At 33.0% G+C, this 23,608-nt stretch overlaps 1 pseudogene; it reads left to right on the top strand.

Annotated features, from left to right (window-relative positions):
• Positions 1–1,935: 1,935 nt before the first annotated feature.
• LOC125811370 (TMV resistance protein N-like) lies at positions 1,936–22,688 on the top strand (annotated as a pseudogene).
• Positions 22,689–23,608: the final 920 nt, after the last annotated feature.

Genomic DNA, 23,608 nt, shown 5'->3' with positions numbered 1-23,608 from the left:
TTTATGTGTTTTAGCATGATTATGTGTTCTAGCATAAACGGTATTGGTTATCTATTATTCATTTAAGTAGTAAGATTCTAGTATGCTTCCGTTGTGCATATAATTTTCCAACAATTACTTCAAGAAAAGTATTACATCTCGCAGTAAATTTGAGAATCTATCTATACTTCATATTGAATATGAACAACTAATTTATTGTGTAGTTATCTATGTCTTTGGGATCAAAAGAAACTAGTCTAGTAATATTCCTCTATAGGTCATCTGACACAATATCCTTGAAGTCATGTCAAAAGTTTGTTAATTCTTCTCTTCTTTTCCTGGTTCACTTCGCACATCAAGGTGCGATAAGGTTTTTAAGGTCTTTATGTCCTTACAATGGCATACCAAATTTAATTTTTTACTTCAAGAAATTGTAGTATAGATCTTTAAGGAATTTTTTTATTGCACCTTCAACAATTTCAGTAGAGAAAACTTGCGCGTGAATACTCAATTAGAGTGTGTTATTAAATCTTTTCTAACAAACACTTATATAAAAATAACTTTGCAGAAACATGAACAACAAATTTTAAAGCATGTACTCAAAAATAGTAATTAATAACATAAGCATAAATTAATAACTGTAAAAACATACCAAGATCTGTAACAATAGAATGAAACACAAAGAAAAAAATCGAATCCACTGAATGCACAATGTCCCCTTAGGAAACTATTTTCCTATAGTACCGAGGTTTAAAGGAATTGATCCTCTCAGGATAGAATGATTTTATTCACGAGTGTATTGATACAAAAATAATGGTGTTAGTGAGCCACTCAACAGGAACAAAGTACACAAATATTTAATTGTGTAGAAGAAAAAGAAGAAGTTCAGAATTTTCATTGTTTTAATATTTAATATGAGAGGAAATCCCTCTATTTATAGACAACGAAGGGTAATGTGAACAAATGCTTATTGTGCCTTATCGGGAAGGTCACAACTCTTTAGAAAAGTTACAACCCTTCGGAAAGATCATAACCTTCCAGAAAAGTCACAACTTTTGATAAAAGTCACAACTCTTCATAAAAGTCGCAACTTTTCATAAAAGTCACAACTTTTCATGAAGGTTGCAACTTTTCATAAAAGTCACAATTTTTCATGAAAGTCTCTACTCTTCATATTTCATTCACACGTTTTAAAATCCAACAATGACACTTAATAAATCAATTCAAAGCTCTAATAAATGGCATTGACCTTCAATCTATATTGTACCTCCCCTAGATTAAAAAAATGATTAACTCAAATCACCAAAGGTAAAGTAAGATTATGGAGAAACGGTAGACTAATGCATGCAACAATGCAAGTATACATAGGATTAAAGGAAAAGAATTCACAATTCCAAAATTAAAAAGAAAATTTTCAAGGTATAATTGTTATATATACATCTGAGCCAACTAACTCACATAGTTTGACCCAATATTTCATTCTGGTACCACTTGGTTAAACTTTAAGTTTGACCTAGTATTTCTATCTGGCGATCAATTGCTTAAGTAAGTTCAAAGGGGGCTGATATTTATACATATGGAAGATTTGGTGGAGGCTTAATTTGAAATATGGTTGTGACGGTTGTGAAGGTTTCTATGATGATGGGCTCTATATAGAATTATTCCAAACACCCATGTTCATCTCTTTTCTGCCAAAGGAAGAAGTCTTCTTCCAACAAAATATCTCTATATTTTTCTGATTATTTTATTGATATTTTTACTTGGGTATCTCTTTTCATAAATTTTCAACTACTTGTATCCAATGAATGAAAACCTAGCTACCACATTTAATGTTACAACATATACCAGTTCAATAATTCATTTGTAGGAACACCTCTTATTTAAAGTTACAACCACTATCTATTCACACACTTTTTATCTAATTACTTCTCAATTTTCAACAAATTAACTGAATTCATGGCATCTTCTTCTATGAGTTCTTCACACTACTCTCCTCAATGGAAGTATGTTGTGTTTGTAAGTTTTAGAGGTGAAGATACTCGTAAAAAATTTATGAGTCACTTGTTTAAAGGTTTGAATAACAGGGAATATTCACTTTTCAATATGATAAAAGGCTAGAGTATGGCGATTCAATCCCAAAAGAACTCATGAAAGCTATCAAAGAATCTAAAGTTGCCCTTGTTGTATTCTCAAAGAATTATGCTACATCGAGGTGGTGCTTAGATGAACTAGTGAAGATCATGGAATGCAAGGACAAAAAGGGACAAACAGTCATACCGATCTTCTATGATGTGGATCCATCACATGTTCGAAACCAAAGGGAGAGCTTTGCAGAAACATTTGCCCAACACGAAATGAACTATAATGATGATTGTGAGGGGATGCAGAAGGTGCAAGGATGGAGGACTGCCTTAACTGTAGCCTCAAATCTAAAAGGACATGATATTTTTGACGGGTGAGTTAAAAACACATAATTACTTTTAATGAAAAAAGAATGAAACTGCATAAACAATCTAATTTCATTGATTATCATATAGACGTAAGAAATGTTTTTATATATTTTTTCCGGAAAAGAGAGTGATTGTAGATTATATATGTTTCTATCAGTAAGAAGGCATAGTCCTATCATACTTAAATTAATATTTCCTATTTAATACTCTCCTGAATATTAACAATGTGAAATACTTTCTCAAATTTCCCACAATTAATCTTTTTATATTTATGTAGGATTGAATCAGAGAATATTCAGTAGATCGTCGACCAGATCTCCAAATTATACAAGAGTGCTTATTTTTTATTTTCTTCGCAAGCTGTGGGAATATATACTCATTTAGAGAAAGTAGAGTCCTTACTTGAGAAAGAAATGGATGATGTTCGGATTGTTGGGATATGGGGAATGGGCGGAATCGGCAAAACGACAATAGCAACAACCATCTTTCATATATATAATCCATCTGGTCAATTTGAGGCTGCTTGTATTGTTGATGATGTTAAAGAAAATGCAAAAAAGAATGGATTATGTTTTTTACAAAATATCCTTTTTTCTTAACTATTAGGAGAAGAAGATAATTACGTCAAGAGTAAGCATGTGGGGAAAGTCATGATTCCAAGCAGACTTTGTTCTAAGAAAGTCCTAATTGTTCTTGATGACATAGATCATAGTGATCATTTGGAGTATTTAGCAGGTGATGTTTGTTGGTTTGGTAATGGCACCAGAGTTATTGTAACAACTAGAAATAGAGATCTAATAAAGAATGATAATGCAATATATGATGTGTCTACGCTACCTCATCATGAAGCTATGCAATTGTTCTATCAATATGCTTTCAAAAAAGAAGCTCCAAATGAACTTTTTATGAATCTCTCCTTGGAGGTGGTAAATCATGCTAAAGACTTCCTTTAGCCCTCAAGGTGTGGGGTTCTTTATTGTATAACAAAGACCTAAGTCGGTGGGAAAGAATTGTAGTCAAAATTAAAAAAAACTCTAATTTACAAATAGTTGAAAAGCTCAAAATAAGTTATGATGGGCTGGATCCCGAAGAGCAAAACATATTTCTAGATATGTCATGTTTCTTCCGAGGATATAGAAAAAATAGAGTCATGCAAATCCTTGAGAGCTGTGATTTTGAAGCTGAATACGGATTGGATGTCCTAATTGACAAATCTCCTGTGTTCATCTCTGAAACTGATATGATAGAAATGCATGACTTGATGCAAGATATGGGTAGATATGTGGTAAAATTGCAAAAAGATTCGGGTGAACCAAGTAGACTATGGAATGCTAAAGATTTCAACGAAGTGATGGTCAACAATACGTAAGTAGGATAAACAATGCAATGATATTCAATTTCTTATTTTCGTATTCCAAGACTTATAGGGAAGTCAATTCCAATTAATTGTTCCTCTTGCTTCATAGTATTCTTGTTGACTTATAATCTTTTTACCAGGGGACCATGGCAATGGAAGTAATCTGGTTTACTTATTTTGAACAAATATACTTAAACAAAGAGGCAGTGGAAAATATGAAAAAGCTTAGAATATTATACCTAGATGATGGTAGGCCGCACCGCTTGGCCTCACCCCCCTCTGATATTGATTCGAAACACATTCCCAACGGCTCCATTGAGTGCTTGTCCAATAACTTGCGGTGGGTTTTCTGGAAGAACTATCCTTGGGAGTCATTATTAGAAAATTTTAAACCTCAAAGGCTTGTTCATCTCAATCTCAGACGGAGTTTGTTGGATGATTTATGGACAAAAAGAAAGGTACCGTTTTATTTGAAATACTTGCTATTTTGACTTTTCCTAGAATTATGATGTTTGTGTTTAAGCGACATAAGATATTAGTTCCATAAACTCGAATTAAAGTTAGACACATTCTTGATATATATATATATATATCTAAAAGATGTTTAATGAGTAAAATTCAATATAAATTCATTGTTAGTGTTAATTGATACTAAATGATGAAACATAAAAAGTTTGGCAACATCTAACAGTTAATTAATATTTAATGGGATTTTATTAAGTTACATAACTATGATTAATCTTTAAATTGCTTATATTCATCATAAATGTGAAAAGTTCTTGCATGTTATTAATCAATATATCATTCTTATTAATAGTGCAAACTGAATGCATGCTGGCAAGCAATGTGTTAAAGAAAAAATTCAGCTTGCAATAAAATGATTTTATTTAAAAGTTAACCAATAAATTGACCATATTCATCTTCAAATGTTTTTTTATTTATTAATAATATGTTATTAACTGGTCAACTTTGTAACTTACGAATGAATATCATCACTTTATGACTCGTTAGCTTGCAGTTAAGTTAGGAAGTAAAAAGGTTGTGAAAACATTTTAATTAATTAATAGTTAACTTATGTATTAGATATTTTAAACCATTATTCAAGAAAATGGTTCTAAATGTAAATTGAAATACCATTTTAGCGCTAACCTTATTCAAATATATAAGTTTCGCACATTGCTTCTAAATTTAACACTTTATTTTAGGCAAATTTACCACTAGACAGTGTCTAGCAGTATTTTATTAAACATAAAAAATATCAATAGGGAGAAGTACAAGAAAGCCTTACCTTACTAATCCTAATGAAGTACCTAACTTCTGCTACCTAACAATCAAGAAGAAAATAAGAGCTAGAGATAACTAAGTATTTTCTAATCATCACAGAGTTTTTAATACACTACATGATGTTATTACAAATGAGGATGCTTAAATAATGTAAAAATATATCAATCAAGAAGAAAGTTGAGTTACCAGCCTCAAACTTTCTATTACAAAAGCATGAATTAAAAAAGATTGATTGCCCATCACAAGTAACTTGAAGTATATTTATCTTATCTTCTTCTTCAAATTAAACCTATCGAACAACACTTGGTGATTCATACCTTCTTTATGGATTTATTGGATCTAGTTGAACCTATTGATACTATCAAATGGTTTTGCTTTGCCTATCGCATCGGTAGGTGCCTTGGAACAAACTCCTCAGTCATTTTATCATCCCAACTACGTTGTCTTCCATGTGTCTTCTTTTTACTTTTATTGCTTCCACTTCTTTGTTGCCTAGGTGATATATCCCATTCCCTAACCACTCTATCAAAACATATGTCCAGCATATTGTCTTCCTCATCTTCATCCAGAGAATCCTCACCCGAATCAATTGTATTTGACACTAAGGCCCTTGACACATTCTTCTTTGCAAGCACATATTTAGGCACAAATACGGGAGCTTCTGGACTTAAGTTGCTATTCAAAGCAGGTGTTGAGACTTGTTTTTCTTGGATCAAATCGTTGTCATTCTCTGTTAACCTTGCTTTCAAGTAGTCTTTAATAAAGCAGCAAAGCTATTCGAACATAATAGGTCTCTTGAGGCATTACTAGTATCTTGCCTCTTCTCACTGTCATGAAAATTACCAATCGGACCCTTTTCACTACATGAAGAATTATTTTGACTAGTCAGGGAAAGGATCCGACTACTAGTTGATTTTTTGTGTGGTACCAGTGTCCATTTTTTAGTTGGATTCTCATTTTCAACTTGCAAAACATGCTGCACAGAATTTTTAGCATCTTCAACATCAGATGTATCCATTAGTTTTTGTCCTGAATCCATTAATTTTTGCCCTGAACCAACTTGCGGTGCATCAACCCCAACTCTTGGTGTTCCCTCTGCGTTTTTAGTTGCATTAGACATCAAATTCAGCCTAACTTCTTTTGATTGCATCTCATTAGTAGCAGCCTGTTGGTTATTGCAATCACCTATGTTTTCAATAGTTGTTTGAACACCAATATTACTTGTATCAACATCCATTGAGTCTACACGATTTTTCTCAGAAGTGGAAGCAACCAATTGTCGATCTAAAGAAGCAGCTTTACTTTGATCGACATCTACAGTCTTTCGTTTTCATTTAATATTTCTCTCGCATCGCTTTGATACTTTTCACTATCAGTAGTACCTTTTAAAGCAACTTCAATGGTATCATCAATTTGTTTGTTATTTTGATTTCTTTTAGGGATCAAACAACAACTATCTTCATCATGACCTTGGTGCTTACAATAATTGCAATACAAAGGTATATTATCATATACAATCTCTTGAAAAACCTCGATTAACTTAACAGATTTTCCATCCACAAACTGCAACCTTATACGAATTGGAAGCTTTTCCATTAGATCAAGTATAACCTTGACCCTAGTCGTGCTAGGTCTTGACTTGATTTGAGTAGCTTTATCTATAGCTATTGGTTTTCCAACTGCTGATGCTATAGACAACAGAGACTTCTTTGCAAACAAATCTGGAGATAAGTTCGGTAAAAAAATCCAAACCACAGCTAACGTTGTTTCCTCTTTAGGGTTATATCCAATGGACCATGGAAAAACCCTACATTGGTGTTCTTCTCCATTGTAGAGAAGATAATTAACTGAGCGAGATAAAGCTAGTACATAATCTTCATATTGATTAAACCTCAACAAAATTTGTCTTGGAGCAAGTAAGTCAATTAAACAATTGCGCTTGGTACCAAGATGTTTCGGTAAAATTGACTTTAATACCTTCAAATCTGGCACACCATGGGATAATTTAAACACCACTGCTTGATGTAATCCCTCTTCGATCATAAAGTCTTGCCTTTCCTCCATTGAAAACGTGATAGTAGGTTCTCCATGAATTATTTCGATTGATTTTACGATTGTTTTTTAGTTAATTAGGGCAGATTGTTTAGGATTTATAGTATTGGAATTGAAAAGGGTGGCGTATGTGGTGGTTTGGGGTGGTGGTGCGGGCTGGACAGCCTCGAAAGGAGGTCGTCCAGTGGCCGTAGCAGCCATGATAGCTGCGCAGCTGCTGCCTTTGTAGGAGCCGCCAGAAACCCTTAACCTAAAGGTAGAAAACTAGAAATTAGGAGGTCGTTTCGTTTTTCTTGTTTTATATTACACTACTTTTTTAAAAAAAAATTGAAAATATTTTCTCTTGGGCTACATTCCTCCTTGTGAGTCTTAGGTAGAGAGTCACATCTTTCTTAAATACATGTTTGATAGGGGGGAGGTAGAATATAAATTATAAATTTGGTCGACTCAATAACTTTAATTAAAATTTTGTATTTTTTTCAAGAAATATGTTGAATATTCATAATTATTAATTTAGAACCCAATAATTCAAATGGAATAAAATTTCGAACTCATAAACTTTGAATTCTAGTTTCGCTTCTGCAGATTTTGGAACTACATTACTTGGGCTAAACTTTTTCATTTTACAAAAGAAAAAGCTACTTAATTGACATACATACATACATACATACCATATATACTAATCTAACATATACTTTCATATTGTCCCACTATTTAATAATTTTGTACCTTATTTCCCTAAAATGGAGACCTTAACTATATACCCACTTAATTCTCTACATAATTTATGTCTATACTCCAAATCAACCCCCTCTCTCTCCTAATTTTCCCCTCCCACATTTCGTCACCATTCTTTCTCCTCTTTCTCCCTTACACAATCTTCTTATGTTAATCCTACCTCCGTTATTGCACTTACAAAGCTCGCGAATGACCATAACTTCAATTTTATCGATGGAGAATCTAAATCAATTTATTAATAGTTAGAGAAATATAATCCTCTCCAACGAACATAGCTCCTATTCTTTCATCCACATTATCTTCTCTGTTGCTAGTATGTATTCAGAGATGCTTGTTATAGGTGGTTTCCCTATGTGGGAGAGAGCGGGAAATTGCTTGATGTAAGATGGCCATCTATTTGGGTCAGAATTGATTTAGAAATTCATATTAATTTGTTAATAATTTATTAGTACTTATAAAAACCCAGCTCCATCATTATTGTCACGATCCAAATCTTTGTGAGTAGCACCCACACTAAACCACTTGGTAGGAGAACCAACTATTAATCCAACACATCATTACTAGAAGTAGTTCATCATATAAAACTAAGAAAATAGTTTAGAATAACTAAAGAATTGAGTCCCCTTAAGCTCGCTCAACTTAATAATCGAAACATTTATGCAGAAATAAATTCCTAAAACTGAAAGTCGTGGGACCAAAACTCTAATTTAATCAATGTTCAATAATGGGATGAAACCCCAAAAACTTAGAAAACATAAGTAATAGTCTAAATGTCTTTGCCCAAAAAGATGGACAAGAAAAGAAAGAGGAATTCATAGTAGCCTAGAAAAGTAGCACACCCTTTGATTCGATAAGGTCAAGCTTATTTCAACTGAGGTCTCACATCAGCAGCCTGAATATGTCCATTACTCAACAAGGAAAGAGCAAGTGTAGTATCACTAGACAAATCACAGTGTACTGCTATGATCACACAACTAGTTCACGCTTTGAATGTAAACAACTAACCACAATACAATAAACATAGTCCAACACATATAACATTAATAATCACCAATACATAGACTTCAGTCACAATATCATCAAATGAACCAATACCTAGATGCATGTCCCACATGATTCCAAGAACAATAATACAAAAAATAGGAGGTTTTGGAACTTTTTCTGTATAAAATTCTGACTTACCCCGCTATAGCGATCCGACCCGCTATAATGCCCCCGGTATAGTGCTTGCATATGCTTGTTATAGCGGAAACAACCCGCTATAGCGGATTGCACGAAGTACTGATACTCGAAAAGCTCTGAAAAGTAGATTTTTCACAGCATACCTTCTTCCCTTGGCATATTCCCAAATTATCCCCTTCAAACCAAGATCGATTTCGAGAGTTCTACTTACCCGAATTGACTCTGTGAAGCCCTACGGGTTCCTTAATGTCTTGGATATAATAAAATATCAACCAAGCATAAACATTACACCCCACCCATCCCTGGATGGCGCTAGATCTCACCTATCCAAATTTCCGTCTAAGGATGACTTGGCCTAAAATTTGAAGTCACTATCTAGAAAGTTTTATGACGTGATTTATTTCCCCATTGGCTTAGTCATAACACCCGAATCAGGTTGTTACAATTATACTTTCAAATCTCCCCAATGACCATAACTTTGGTTGCATCGGTGCGAAAATCTAAGTAGGCGTTTGGCCATGCGATACCATATCACGATATGGTATGGTGAGATGGAATCAGCGTTTGGACATGTGATTTTACGCTGATTCCATCTCATGATTCCATATCATGAGAGGTGATGCCATATTCTCCAAAAACCATGATATGGAATTACATGGTGATTCCATATCATGATTTGAGATATTTTAATACAATAATTGATCCATTAGTTTATATTTTGTTAAAACAACCCCACATTTATATCTACTAACCATTTGTTTCATATGTAAATAAAATTTATAATCACATCATTACTTTTTAAAATTTATTATTCTCACCGACATAAAATTTATTATTCTCACCAACATATAGTCACTTTAACTCACACCTCACGATTGTGAAACTTTTCAACATTCACTTGAAACAATTAACCGGCATGTTAAAATAGTTGCCGAGGCAATTAGTAAGATAGCACCAACATTTATACAACCAAAAAATATGACTGGTGTACATTCCAAAATTCGACATAATACTCAATTTTGGCCTTGGTTTAAGGTAAAATTTCAATCACATTAATAAATTTATTTTATGGCCTTAATAAGTGCACATTTATATTTTATCTGTAAGTTATTAATATTTAGTTACATATTTCCACCACATGGTAACTTTAAATTACATCCTTAGAATAAATATTATTTATTTACACAAAACTGTCTCATTTACGTCACATATGCTTTTAGTAATTCTTAATAAAATGTTTTTTGGTAGATAAATATTATGGTGTTGATGCTGGTTTCCGAAACACAAAAGGATTTTTAGTTCCATACAAAGGACTACGCTATCATTTGCAAGATTATCGAGGAAGTGAAAGAGAGCCTCAAAATGCCAAAGAGCTATTTAATTATAGGCATTCATCTCTGCGCAATGTGATTGAACGGACTTTTGGAGCTTGGAAAAATAGATTTAGAATACTGAAACAAGGCATGAACCATTATGATATTGATACACAAGTGAAAATTGGCATAGCTTATGCAGTGTTACATAATTATTTGCAAAAATGCCAAAGTAGTGATGAAATATTTATGGTCTATGAACATGAAGATATAGTTGCAGAGGATATTGACCAACAAATGGCTCAAAGTAACAATGTTGGTTCGTCTTCTCGGTCACATGATCGAGAAATGCAAGTTCAACGCGAGGAAATTGTTTGTACTATGTGGGAGGATTATATTAAAGACTAGTACACTACAATTTATGTTTAATTTTTTTTATTAAATTAAAGTTAGATAAAACAATTACTTAAGTGGAGAACAAATAACTTTGTAGTAATTTATTATGCGATTTTATAATTTTTTATTTATTTGTAGGATTGAATAAAAAATTGGGACTATTTTAATAGTTTTACAACTTATGGGATTTTTTTGTTTATAAGAAATTATACAACACAAAAATTCCATATCGCATGTTCAAACAAACATTTAATTTCATGTCATGATTCCATATCATAATACCATATCATGATACCATATCGCATGGCCAAACGGGCCCTAAATCAATTTATTAATACTTAAAAATCTAAATTTATTTCTTTTCTCCTTCAAACATTGTTCCTTCTTCGTGTTCATCAACTTTGAGGTGAGTTTTATCAGATACATAAAATAAATTATATCATATACATGAAAAAAAGTTTAGATACATAGAATGAACATATCAGATACATCTAATCATTCAATAAATACCATACCAAATACATGAAAGAAACTATATTCGATTCATAGAAAAATTGTTCAGATACATAATATGAACAATTCAAATACATCTAATCATTAAATACATATCATATACATAAAAGAAACTATATTATATACATAGAAAAACAATTCAAATGCATATAATGAACAAATGAGATTATATCTAATCATTAAGGCTATATCATATACATTTAAAAAAGAGAAAAGACATAAAGACCCCATTAAAGTTGTCCCGTATTTGCATAGAGACACCTTAACTTTCAAAGTGTCCTATCACCCCACAAAACTATTTAATATCTTTGTAAATGGGCCATTTTGACCCATTTCCTCGTCTGGGTTGTTACCAGGCACATGAGGCGCGTCATGCAGCGTTTTCACTGCCATGGACCAGTTTAAAAGTGCCACGTGTCATTTTCTTTCTTTATTATTAATTATTTAATCACTTTATATCATCTTCCCCAAATTTAAACCCAAAATAGCCATTGATAGCCCTAATTTTTTGATTTTATGGTTTTTTCCATAACCCTACAGTAGCAATTACTCAAAAACACAACGAAAAACTATAAAATCCTAACAATGGCAACTATAGTAGGTCGATTTCAACACTTTTACACTATAATAATCCCTAAAATTATAATAATCGAATAAAAAGAAGATATTTATCATATGATCTACCCTAACCTGTTAAACCTTCAATTCTTTGTCCCTCCAAGAATATTCACTAAGACACATCAACAACGAGATTATCAACACCAACACGGCGAGAAAACTTTTCTATTTCTTCAGATTTTATGGAAAGTTGAGAAATAAGAAAAGAAAAGAAAAGGAGAAGACGACTTTTCTTCAAAGAATAGGGTCGGGTCGGGTCGAATTCTATCACAGGAAGTGAGCAACACGCGCCACTACATAGACGAGGGAATGGGTCAAAATGGCTCATTTACAACGATATTAAATAGTTTTGTGGGATGATAGGACACTTGGAAAGTTAAGGTGTCTTTATGCAAATACGGGACAACTTTGATTGTGTCTTTATGTCTTTTACTCTTTAAAAAATTGTATCAGATACATAAGAGAATAGTTGAGAAACACAGAATGAACATATCTGATACACACCTTCTTGCACGGTACTCTAACCGAAGAAGTTTATATGTCTCAACCTCATGGGTTTGTGAATGAGACGTATCTTACTCATGTTTGTCGGCTTCACAAAGCAATTTATGAACATAAATAAGCTCCATGAGCATGGTATGAGGAACTCAAATCCTATCTTATTTCTATGAACTTTTCCACTCTTTGTCAGATCATTGCTTGTTTATAAATGCTAAATATACAGTTATGCTCTATCTCATTGTCCATGTTGATGATCTAATTATCATGGGTAATCATCAAAATTTGGTGGAAGATTTTATTAGGTGTCTTGCTAATCATTTTCCTATTAAAGATCTTGGTGATTTGAATTTCTTCTTGGGTGTTCAAGTTATTCGCTCAACTTCTGGAATTTTCTAAAGCCATGGTTGAAGCTAATCCCATGCGTACTCCAATGGCAAGCGGTTCTTGTCCCATGAGTAGTGATGACTCTTTACTTGGGGATCCTAAAGAATATCATAGAATAGTTGGAATTCTACAGTATCTTCATCTTACCAGCCCAGATGTTGCCTTTGTTATAAGCAAATTGCCTCAGTTTACAAGTGCTCCAACCATTGGTGGAGCTAGGATTTCTGTGAAGGGGGTTCAAAGTATAAAGAAATAAACATGTAAAAATTACAAGATTGACAAACTGAGTGAGATAGAAGGAAACTAGTAATCTGAATCCGCTAAGTTTAACTTGCCTTGTCATGCCACGTTTAGTTTTTTTCTACTTTTAACCTATTTCATCAAGTGTTTTTTTTTAAAAATATTTCTTGTACTTTTTTTCTCTTTTATATTGCAATATTCTACTCTATTTTTTTCTTTTTAAAAAAGTCGCAAAAATTGAATTTCTAATATTATAATGTCTATCCATAAGATAAATAATTGACATCCTCAATTTTTTAGTTCATTTATTTCATTTTACTAGGTTTGTCATTTGTGAAAAAGACAAATAATGAATAAATCAAATAAGTTTAGGTGAGTTTTCATCTTTTTAAAATCAAGCTGAAAAAATTAAGAAAGAAATACTATACAATTAAGGGGGAAAATCAATTATTAGATTTTATCAAAAGAGTATTCACAACTTTTAAATTTCTTCATTCTATTAACTTTAATTTAATTTATTTTATATAATAATTTTTGTAACTCAATTTCAAATTTAATAATATTCATCATTTTTTAAAAATAGTTTTGAGTTATTACATGGAAAGAGACTTATGTAGAATAAAATGAGCAATATAAATAAGAAGAAGAAAAGATAAAAATATCAAAAATATGTCTAATAAATTTAAACAAAGATAAATTGAGAAAAAGAAATAGCATAGAGAGAAAAATTAAGATAACAAAAATAATAAAGCTTTACATTGAACCCATCACTTCATTGAGTTGGGATTTGAGCCCAAAACCAGAGCTCATTCATCCTTTCAAAGCAAAAGAAACAAGTGGAAAAGTGTTGCATGCAGGAATCAAACTCAAACCATTTTGGTCAAAAATGAACCCCTTAGCCACTGAGTCGTGCTTTTCTTTTGTTTAAGGGGGTTCATTTTTAATATATGTACTCATAAAATTTGAAACTGACCTTATATATATAGTGTAATTTTTCAACCTAAACCCCCTGAGCTCCACGTGGGACATCTGCTAATGGTCTTTTTCTTTGCAAAGGCAAGTCACTTAATCTGCACGCCATCTCTGACTCAGTGGGCAGGTAATCGTGATGATCGCTCTTCTACTACAACATACATTGTGTTTTTAGGCTCCAATCGGATCTCATGGAGTTCTAAGAAGCAAAGAGTTGTTGCTCGCTCGTCTAAAGAAGTTGAATATCGTGCTATTGCTTCAGCATCAACTGAAATTTGTTGGGTCGGTAATTTTCTTTAGGAGTTGTCTATTTTTCTCAAGGAACCTCTAGTTATCTATTGTGATATTCTTGGCGCTACCTATGTGTGTGTTAAACCATTTTTTCACTCCAAAATGAAGCACATCGAGATTGACTGTCATTTTGTTCGAAATCTCTTCCAACAAGGCTTACAGGGTGTTTCTCAATGTTTCATCTCGAGATCAGCTGGCTAATCTTCTTACGAAGCCGCTTCCAAAAGCTCCATTCGAAGCACAAAGGTCCAAGATTGGTATATCAGACCGATCTACCATCTTTATTGATATTAGGATATCTCTTGATTGATCTTCCATATCTTAGTATCTCATTAGTGATTTAGTTTCTATTATGATTAGGTGAAGATCAAAATCCTTTAGTAGTTGATTCTTTCCTTATTTGTAGCTTGGTCTCTTGTATAAATGTACATACATATTAATAACATAAGATACTTCTTTCCGGCAATAAATCTTATAATTAGTTTAAACTATGGCTATGTTTAGAAATTAACTGGTAGATGTCATTGCATCTAAATAGGAAATAACAAAAATAAACACATTTGGAACTCCACTACCTTAGCTAAATCTTTTTTAGTCGGATAAACATACTGGAATTTCAGCCACTTGTCAAGTTTACGGAGTTATAGATATTCTACATTTTCTTATAATGATAATGATAATATTATGTTTATTTAGTTTAGGAACATGCATAAAAATGAAAATTAACAATTTCTTTCTATGTTATGAGTAGGTGTTTTTGCCATCTCTACGATGGCTAGATCTCAGCTTCTCTACAAGGCTTCTGCGGATACCGGATTTCATGGAGATGCCGAATTTAGAGCATTTGAATCTGAAGAAATGTGGGAATCTTAAAAAGCTTCCCTCTTCCTTGGGATATTGCAAAAAAAACTCATTTATTTAAGTTTGCATCATTGTAGAAGCCTCGAGAGTTTTCCATGTGTTAATGTGGAGTCTCTTCAATATCTAAATCTAGAGTTTTGCCACAGTTTGGAGAAGTTTCCAGATATCCTTGGAAGAATGACGCCAGCGTTAGAGATTATGGTGAGAGGCACTGGGATAAGGGAAATACCATCATCTATTATTCAGCACCAAACTCATCTTACATTTCTAGAATTGAGTTCTATGTCAAACCTTGTAGCTCTTCCAGGCTGCATTTGCATGTTGAAAGGATTGGTGAAGCTAAATGTGTCACACTGTTCAAAACTTGTAGCTCTTCCAAGCAACATTGGCATGCTGAAAGGATTGGTGAAGCTAATGTTGGGTTTTAAAGGTGTGAACAGGAAATGAAGAGTTGTGACTCTCCTGAAGGGTTGTGACCTTTATGAAAGGTTGTGTCCTTTCTAAAGGGTTGTGACCATTTGAAAGGTTGTTCCTTTTCCAAAGTGTTGTGACCTTTGTGAAAGGTTGTCTTCCTTTCAAAGGGTTGTGACCTTTACCCTTTGTTGGCTATAAATAGAGAAGTTTTCTCTCATTTTTCTGCATCGAATTCTTCCCTTCTTTTGCATACATTTCTTACAAAACAAAATCGACCGATCGTGTTTGTGTGTGAGATTCGTTGCTGTCATTTTGAGTTCGTTGAAATTATCGAAGTTTGAGGTACCGCTACTTCTTTAATAGTTAATCCGTTTTATCTTGGGAGGAATTAATCTGCAACCTCGGGTACTTGAGGGGATTAAATTTCTTAAGGACACACAGTGGGTTCTGTGGACTCGGATAGTTCTTTGTGTTTTTCTTTTCATCTTTTATTATTTCTGGTTTACTAATTTGAATACAGGAGATAACAAGCTTAAGAAATTTATTGTTTGTATTTTCTGTGGTAAGGAAATTACTTCTATTTTCTGTGTTCTTTTTATGGGGAAAGAAAAAGAGAATTATTTTATCATATGATAAAAGAGATTTGGGATGAATTAGTACTACTCTAATATGTTCGAGTATATTTTTTGTAGAAAGTTTTCCTTGAATGGGTAAGATTATTTTTATTTTCTTCCCAAGTGCATTCAAGCATTGCACCTCTTCAATTTTCTTTTCAATGAGAAAAGTTTTTGTGCATAAAGGCTAAGAGAGCACTTTAATTTTTTCCCTATATTCTTGGTTTTATATAACTATGAGAAGAAGTAAATGAATAAATGTTGTCTCCTAACAATATTTGAACATGAGTTTAGTTTCTTGTTGAAATTAAATGTCTTCTTGAGGAAAATAGGAATATGATGGAAACTAAGAAAACAAAAAAAAAAATTAGCAAGAAAAGTGACTTGCATGGAATTATTGCTGACATATAGAATATGATTCAATGAGAGTAAAAATCAGGTTCTATCTTTATTTTCCTTGATTATTATTTTCTTTTTCTATCCTTTATAAGTTATGAAATTTATTTCATAAATGTTAGGATAGATGATCATTATGTGATGATCTCAGAATATATCTTTATTATTATTAATATGTATTCTGTTTAGAGGAGGAAAAATAAAACTTTTGTAGTTTTCTACTCCATGTGAAATTTGATTGTGTTTGACTTTTGGAGATTTTTTTTTCTCCTTTGATTTGAAGAATATAAGAACTTCACGAACAAATCAGATTGTGCATTGATTTAAAGAATATAGAAACTTCAATAATTTGTTAAATACTCTGTTTGAATGAATATTTTGATTTGAAGAGTACAAAATCTTCGTCAGGAATATTAAGGCTAAATGATTGAAAAAATATATATATTCATCATTAGCTCGAAATAGTATTGTATTTGAGGTTTCTAGAGATTAAAACCTTTTTGGTTTACTACTCTGTCTGAATGTGAAACTAATTCGAAGAATATTAAAACTTCATCAGAATTCAAGGTTCATTCGGTTAACGATTAGAAGAATATAAAAACTTCATCGTTAAACTAGAAACAAGTTGTATAAAGATTGAATCTTTATTGTTAGTATTCTAAATACTAAGTGGTTTGTCTAGTTGTGACAAAAAGGGAAAAAAAAAAACACTAATGACATAAAATTAGTGGTTTTTGTGCCTGCAATGGGTGTTTATATGGATTAAATCTCCAAAAGAAGGCTTCGTGTTGCCAATGTGTAAGCATGAGAAAAAATATGTGGAAAATAATTTCAAATACTTGAAAAATATTTTTGAGAACATATTTAAAATGTGGGGGGTTCTTTACTTGTGATAAAGACAAAATTAGACTTACTATCTAATTTAAATTAGAAAGTACAAGCTATGAAATTTAATGACAATCTTGTATTATGTTAGACCCACAAAATTCTTGGAGTATATTTGATTTTGTGGTCATGACTAGTATGAAACCACAAAATTATATTACTCATTGAAAAGAATTGTATTCTTTGATGAAAAAGTTTCACTTTTAAAATATTGTGATTTTTCATGAAAATATATGTCTATTAATTTTTTTTTATAGACATGAACATTGGTGAAAAGTGATATGTTCTGTTTGTGTTGTAAAACAAACATTTGGGTTATATTGCCCTTATTGGACCGATGAGACTATGATCATGGGCAATTCTATAACAAATTGAATGTTATGGAAAGGTCCTTCTGAAAAGGACAAATGACAAGGTATTGACTCTAAAACAATGTCTGTATTTGAGAAAGTTATAAAAAAAAGTAAAGAACAAAATATATGTGGGAAAAGGTTACCTCACAGAAGGTCTTTTCAAACTTAGTAGTTATGTTTGTTCTTACTTGCTTGAATCAAATTGTTTGTGACATAAATGCTTGGGACATGTCAATTACAAAACCTTGCAAAACCTGATCAACTTAGAAGTTTTGTATAATTTCTAGTGCAATAAATCAAAATGTCAAGTATGTGTTATTGAAAGGAATTTTAATACCTTAGAATTGATTTACACTGACATTTGTGATATGAAGTCAACACCATCTCGTGGTGGGAAAAAGTGTTTCATAAATTTTATTGACAATTGCACTAGATATTGTTATGTTTATTTGCTGAATAGTAAGGATGAAGCAATAGAAACATATTGGCAATATAAAACTGAAGTTGAAAATCAATTGGATAAAAAATATTGTCATGATTAGAAGTGGTAGATGTGGAGAATATGAATCTTCTTTTGCAGAAATATATTTGGAAAATGGAATCATCCATCAAATTACTGCACATTCTCACCTCAATCTAATGAAATTGTTGATAGGAAAAAAACCGAACTTTGAAGGAAATGTTGAATGTCCTATTTATAAGTTCAGGTTTACCACAAAATTTGTGGGTGGTGCTATCATTATAGCAAAAGAGAACAAAAAAAAAAATTTGTTTGTTCAGAAAGAGAGAAACAAAAAGTTTTGTTTGTTAGTAAAGAGAGTAACAAATTTTTTTTTAAAAAAACTTTTGTTTGTTAAGAAAGGGAGCAACAGAAAGTTGTGTTTGTTAAGGCTTTGTTGTATCCTGATAGAGAATCGTTTGTTGTCCCTTAAAGTTTATACAAGCAATAACTCTTGAAAGATAGTGATCAAACAATTTCCAATACAGTCTATTTCATATGAGAAATTGAAATGAGGGAACTATTCCCAAACGGGTCAAAATAGGACCTAAGACTTTGGATTGTATGTTCATTGGATATGCTACAAATACTAAAGCATGTCGATTTATGGTTCATAAGTCCGAACTGTCGGATAGTCAAGTGAAGGGTCTAAACGACCTTGGAAAGAACCAAAGGAGAATGTACTTAATAAAGAGATTCGGAGGCGCAGTAAATGTCAATGGACAAATTACTTCCTACGAGTTTGATTTTGTAACATTTCTTCTTGAAATGAGTCTCATATATTCTAAAAGTTGTGTCCTTTGAGGACTCATTCTCTTTGAGAAAAGTTTGTCAATAGTAATATAGATTCAGTCTTGAGCAACCATACTTGAGAGTTGGCTGATCTTCCTCGAGGAAATAAACTTTTGGATTCAAAGTGGATCTACAAAAGGAAAAGAAAGTTGATGAAACTATTGACAAATACAAAGACAGACTTGTTGTCATAGGCTTTAGACAATAAGAAAACCTTGTTTGACAGATAATAGCACTAACTAGGATTACATCAATTCAGATGTTAATTGCGCTAGTTGCGAAATATGGCCTTCAAATTCGTCAAATGAATGTGAAAACATTTTTTTTAACAACCCAAGGGCTTTGTGGTTCTGGTAAAGAAAAGAAAGTCTGTAAACTTGTTAAGTCACTCTGTGTACTAAAAACAAGCGCCCAAATAATGACATGCGAAGTTTGACCAAACTATGTATGCAAATGAATTCAAGATTAATGAATGTGATAAATGTTTTTACATTAAAGACACTCCAAATCACAAGGTCATTGTTTGTTTTTATGTTGATGACATGTTGATCATCAAAAGAGACATTTATGATGTAAATGCTACTAAGCATATGCTAGAAAGTAACTTCGATATGAAAGACATTAAAGTTACTGATGTGATTGAGAAGGTACTTGACAAGTTCAAGTATTTGAATTTCAATATTGTCAAGACTCCAATAAATATGAGTTTTGTACTTCAAAAGCATGAAGGCAAAAGCAACTCACAATTGGATTATGCTAGAGTATTGAGAAGTATGATATATATCATAAAGTATATGTGATCGGATATAGCATGTGCTATTAGTAAACTGAGTCGGTTCACAAGTAATCTCAATTAAACTCATTGGATGACAATGAAAAGAGTTTTGGAGTATTTAAAACATACTTAAAAACTATTGCTTTGCATTATAATTAATATTCAACAGTATTGGAAGAATATAGTGATGCAAATTGAATCACCAGGTCAAATGAAGTAAAATCCACAAGTGGATTTGTATTTACTCTTGGTGGAGGAGCAGTCTCTTGGAAATCTGCCAAACAAAAATGTATCGCTCGCTCTATTATGAAATCTGAGTTTATCACTCTAGATAAGACCAGTGAAGAAGTTGAATGACTCCAAAATTTATTGAAAGATTTTTGGCCCAAACCTTTTAGCTCCAGTATGCATACACTGTGAGAGTTAATTTGCAATAGGTAGGGCATGGAGCATGATGTATAACGGAAAGTCTCATCATATATGACGTAAACATAATATCGTTAGAGAACTACTCTCTAGTGGAAGTATCATAATTGACTATGTAAAGTCAAAGGATAATGTGTCGGATCCACTTATAAAAGGCCTAACTAGAGAGGTAGTTGATAGATTATCAAAGGGAATGGGACTATGGCCGAGAACAAGTCATTGTGGTGGTAACTCTACCTAGAAGACTGGAGATCCCAAGATCTAGGTTCAAGGAGATCAAACAAAGTCATTGATGACGGTTCAACATTGTCAAAATATTTTTTATGGTCCATTCTCATGATAAGACAATGTTCAGTAATAAGGATAAAGGCATCAAGACTTTTTAATGGTTTCTAAGTTTGATACAGGGTATATCAAATGGTGTATCTACGAGATAACACATTTAGAAATCACCTATGTAAGTGTGAAGTGTAAGCCGCTTCAAGGAGAATACGGTAAGGCCAGTTCTTTACGCACTTATAAACTAAGACGTGTTCATGGCTGAAATGAACAAAACAATGAGAACCAAAAACAGTTCAAGGGTTGATTGTGTGACTTATGTTGTCTAGGTATACACCAAAGCTCGACGGTTCAAAGATATCAAATCTACCGATTGACCGAGTATATCCGATATATGTTCACTATGGAAAGTTTAAAGGGAAACCCACTTATCCAGATGCAATCAATCCTTACTTACGAAGCACACAGTTTTTCATGCATATGTTTTAACAATAGCCATTCCCTATTCATGTGGGGGATTGTTGGGTTTTAAAGGTGTGAACAGGAAATGAAGAGTTGTGACTCTCCTGAAGGGTTGTGACCTTTATGAAAGGTTGTGTCCTTTCTAAAGGGTTGTGACCATTTGAAAGGTTGTTCCTTTTCCAAAGTGTTGTGACCTTTGTGAAAGGTTGTCTTCCTTTCAAAGGGTTGTGACCTTTACCCTTTGTTGGCTATAAATAGAGAAGTTTTCTCTCATTTTTCTGCATCGAATTCTTCCCTTCTTTTGCATACATTTCTTACAAAACAAAATCGATCGATCGTGTCTGTGTGAGATTCGTTGCTGTCATTTTGAGTTCGTTGAAATTATCGAAGTTTGAGGTACCGCTACTTCTTTAATAGTTAATCTATTTTATCTTGGAAGGAATTAATCTGCAACCTCAGGTACTTGAGGGGATTAAATTTCTTAAGGACACACAGTGGGTTCTGTGGACTCGGATAGTTCTTTGTGTTTTTCTTTTCATCTTTTATTATTTCTGGTTTACTAATCTGAATACAGGAGATAACAGCTAAATGTGTCACACTGCTCAAAACTTGTAGCTCTTCCAAGCAGCATTGGCATGTTGAAAGGTTTGGTGAACCCAAATGTGTCGTTCTGCTCAAAACTTGAAACTTTGCCAGGAGATATAGGCGATTTAGGAAACTTGGTGAAGCTAGATGTGTCGTGGTGCTCAAAACTTGAAAGCCTACCTGAAGAGATAGGTGATTTGGATAACTTGGTGAAACTTAAAGCTAGCTATACTCAAATTTCACAACCTTCGTATTCCATCGTCCAGTTGAACAAGCTTATATTCTTGAGTTTTGAAAGACAATGTTTAGAGGATGGAGTGTACTTTGTGTTCCCTCAGGTGGATGGAGGGTTACGCTCATTGCAAATTCTGGATCTCAGTTTCTGCAATCTAATAGATGAGGGACTTCCGGAAGACGTTGGATGCTTATCGTCTTTGAAAGAGTTGCATCTCAGTGGAAATAATTTTGAGCATTTGCCTGGAAGCATAGCCCTACTTGTTGCTCTTAAAACCTTGTACCTACACAGCTGCCAGAATTTTTAGAGCAGTTAGATACAATGTCTGCAGATTGGAGCAATGATTTGATCTGTAATTCGTTGTTTCAGAATATCTCATCATTGCATCAGCATGACATCTCTGCTTCAGATTCCTTGTCACTAAGAGCGCTTCTGAGTTGGGGGAAGAATATCCCAAGTTGGTTCCACCATCGGGGATTTGATAAAAGTGTATCAGTCAATTTGCCTGAAAATTGGTACGTACATGATAACTTCTTGGGATTTGTTGTATGTTACTGTGCCGAATTAATTGATATCACAGCTCACTTGATTCCCTTATGTGATGATGGAATGTCGGGTATCACCCAAACACTTTCCTTATCCAACCATTCATACGGTTATCCTAAGATTTATTTTTCCTGGTACCTTTTGTTGGCTTATGGGATACATCTAAGGCAAAAGGGAAAACGCCAAATGACTATGGGCTTATTACGTTATGTTTCTCTGGAGAAATGAAGAAGTATGGATTACGTTTGTTGTATAAAGATGATCCTGAGCTTGACCACAGATATCCTCTTCTATGAAACATTCTATATATATTCTTGGGAGAGTCACCGGTCTCTTCAGCTGCAAACCGAGGAATTTAGCTTAAATAAATATAGGTAATATTCTAATATTTGTGTTGTCTCTATTTATATATGTAACTCTCGCCTTCTATTATATGCAGAGTCTTCTTTCAAAACCAATACATTTCTTTTGTCACGATCCTGTATTATATTTTTGTTCATTTACTCCAAACCAATAATATACATATTTTGATTTTGTTGTATTATTTTAACCGAGTTATCATTCCCAAAACTTCTGAATACATCAGAGGTCATGGTAAAGATGAAACAATTGAAGATGCAGTGCAGTGTAAGACAGTTGAGGAAGCTGGAGTACGAGGCAGGTGAAGTTGAGGTTCGTTCTCCTTCGTGATCTATTTCTTTTAAGCTTAGATTTTTAGGGAAAATTTCAAAAGTAAATAACAGAATACTATTTGTGGTAGTGTTAAGGGCTTATCATCTGTCAAAATTCTTGCAAAAAGACATTGAATGCTTCATAGTTAAGCGAAAAAAGTTACTTAGCAGCTCCTTGCTCTCAAGACTGTTTGCACTAATTAATGATTAAATCTGATGTTGTGGTCGCTCCTTTTTGGATTACGATTACTTATAAGTGGGTCTAACAAGTTTTGGATTAATTTTGCAGTGCAAACTGAGAAGAGGAAGATGATACTTTGAGAACTGAACCAGTGACACACTGCCTATGAAGGGCACATATTTCCTCTGCCTGACTAGAGATTTGCGGAAGAACTTTGGTATGCAATAATTAATTCCTTATTTTTAAATTTCAGTTCGAAATATAATCACATTTTCCATTTGCTGACAAGTAGCTGGAACAAAAAACAGATTGCATATCATAACTTGGCCAAAATGGGTGGATGAAAGAAGCCTAAGAACTATTA

Source organism: Solanum verrucosum, unplaced genomic scaffold (genome assembly GCF_900185275.1).
Source record: "Solanum verrucosum unplaced genomic scaffold, falcon-dt-bn FXZP01000293.1, whole genome shotgun sequence".
Classification (NCBI taxonomy): Eukaryota; Viridiplantae; Streptophyta; class Magnoliopsida; order Solanales; family Solanaceae; genus Solanum; species Solanum verrucosum.
The sequence above is the reverse complement of the archived record's forward strand: the minus strand, read 5'-3'. Positions and strand labels throughout refer to the sequence as shown.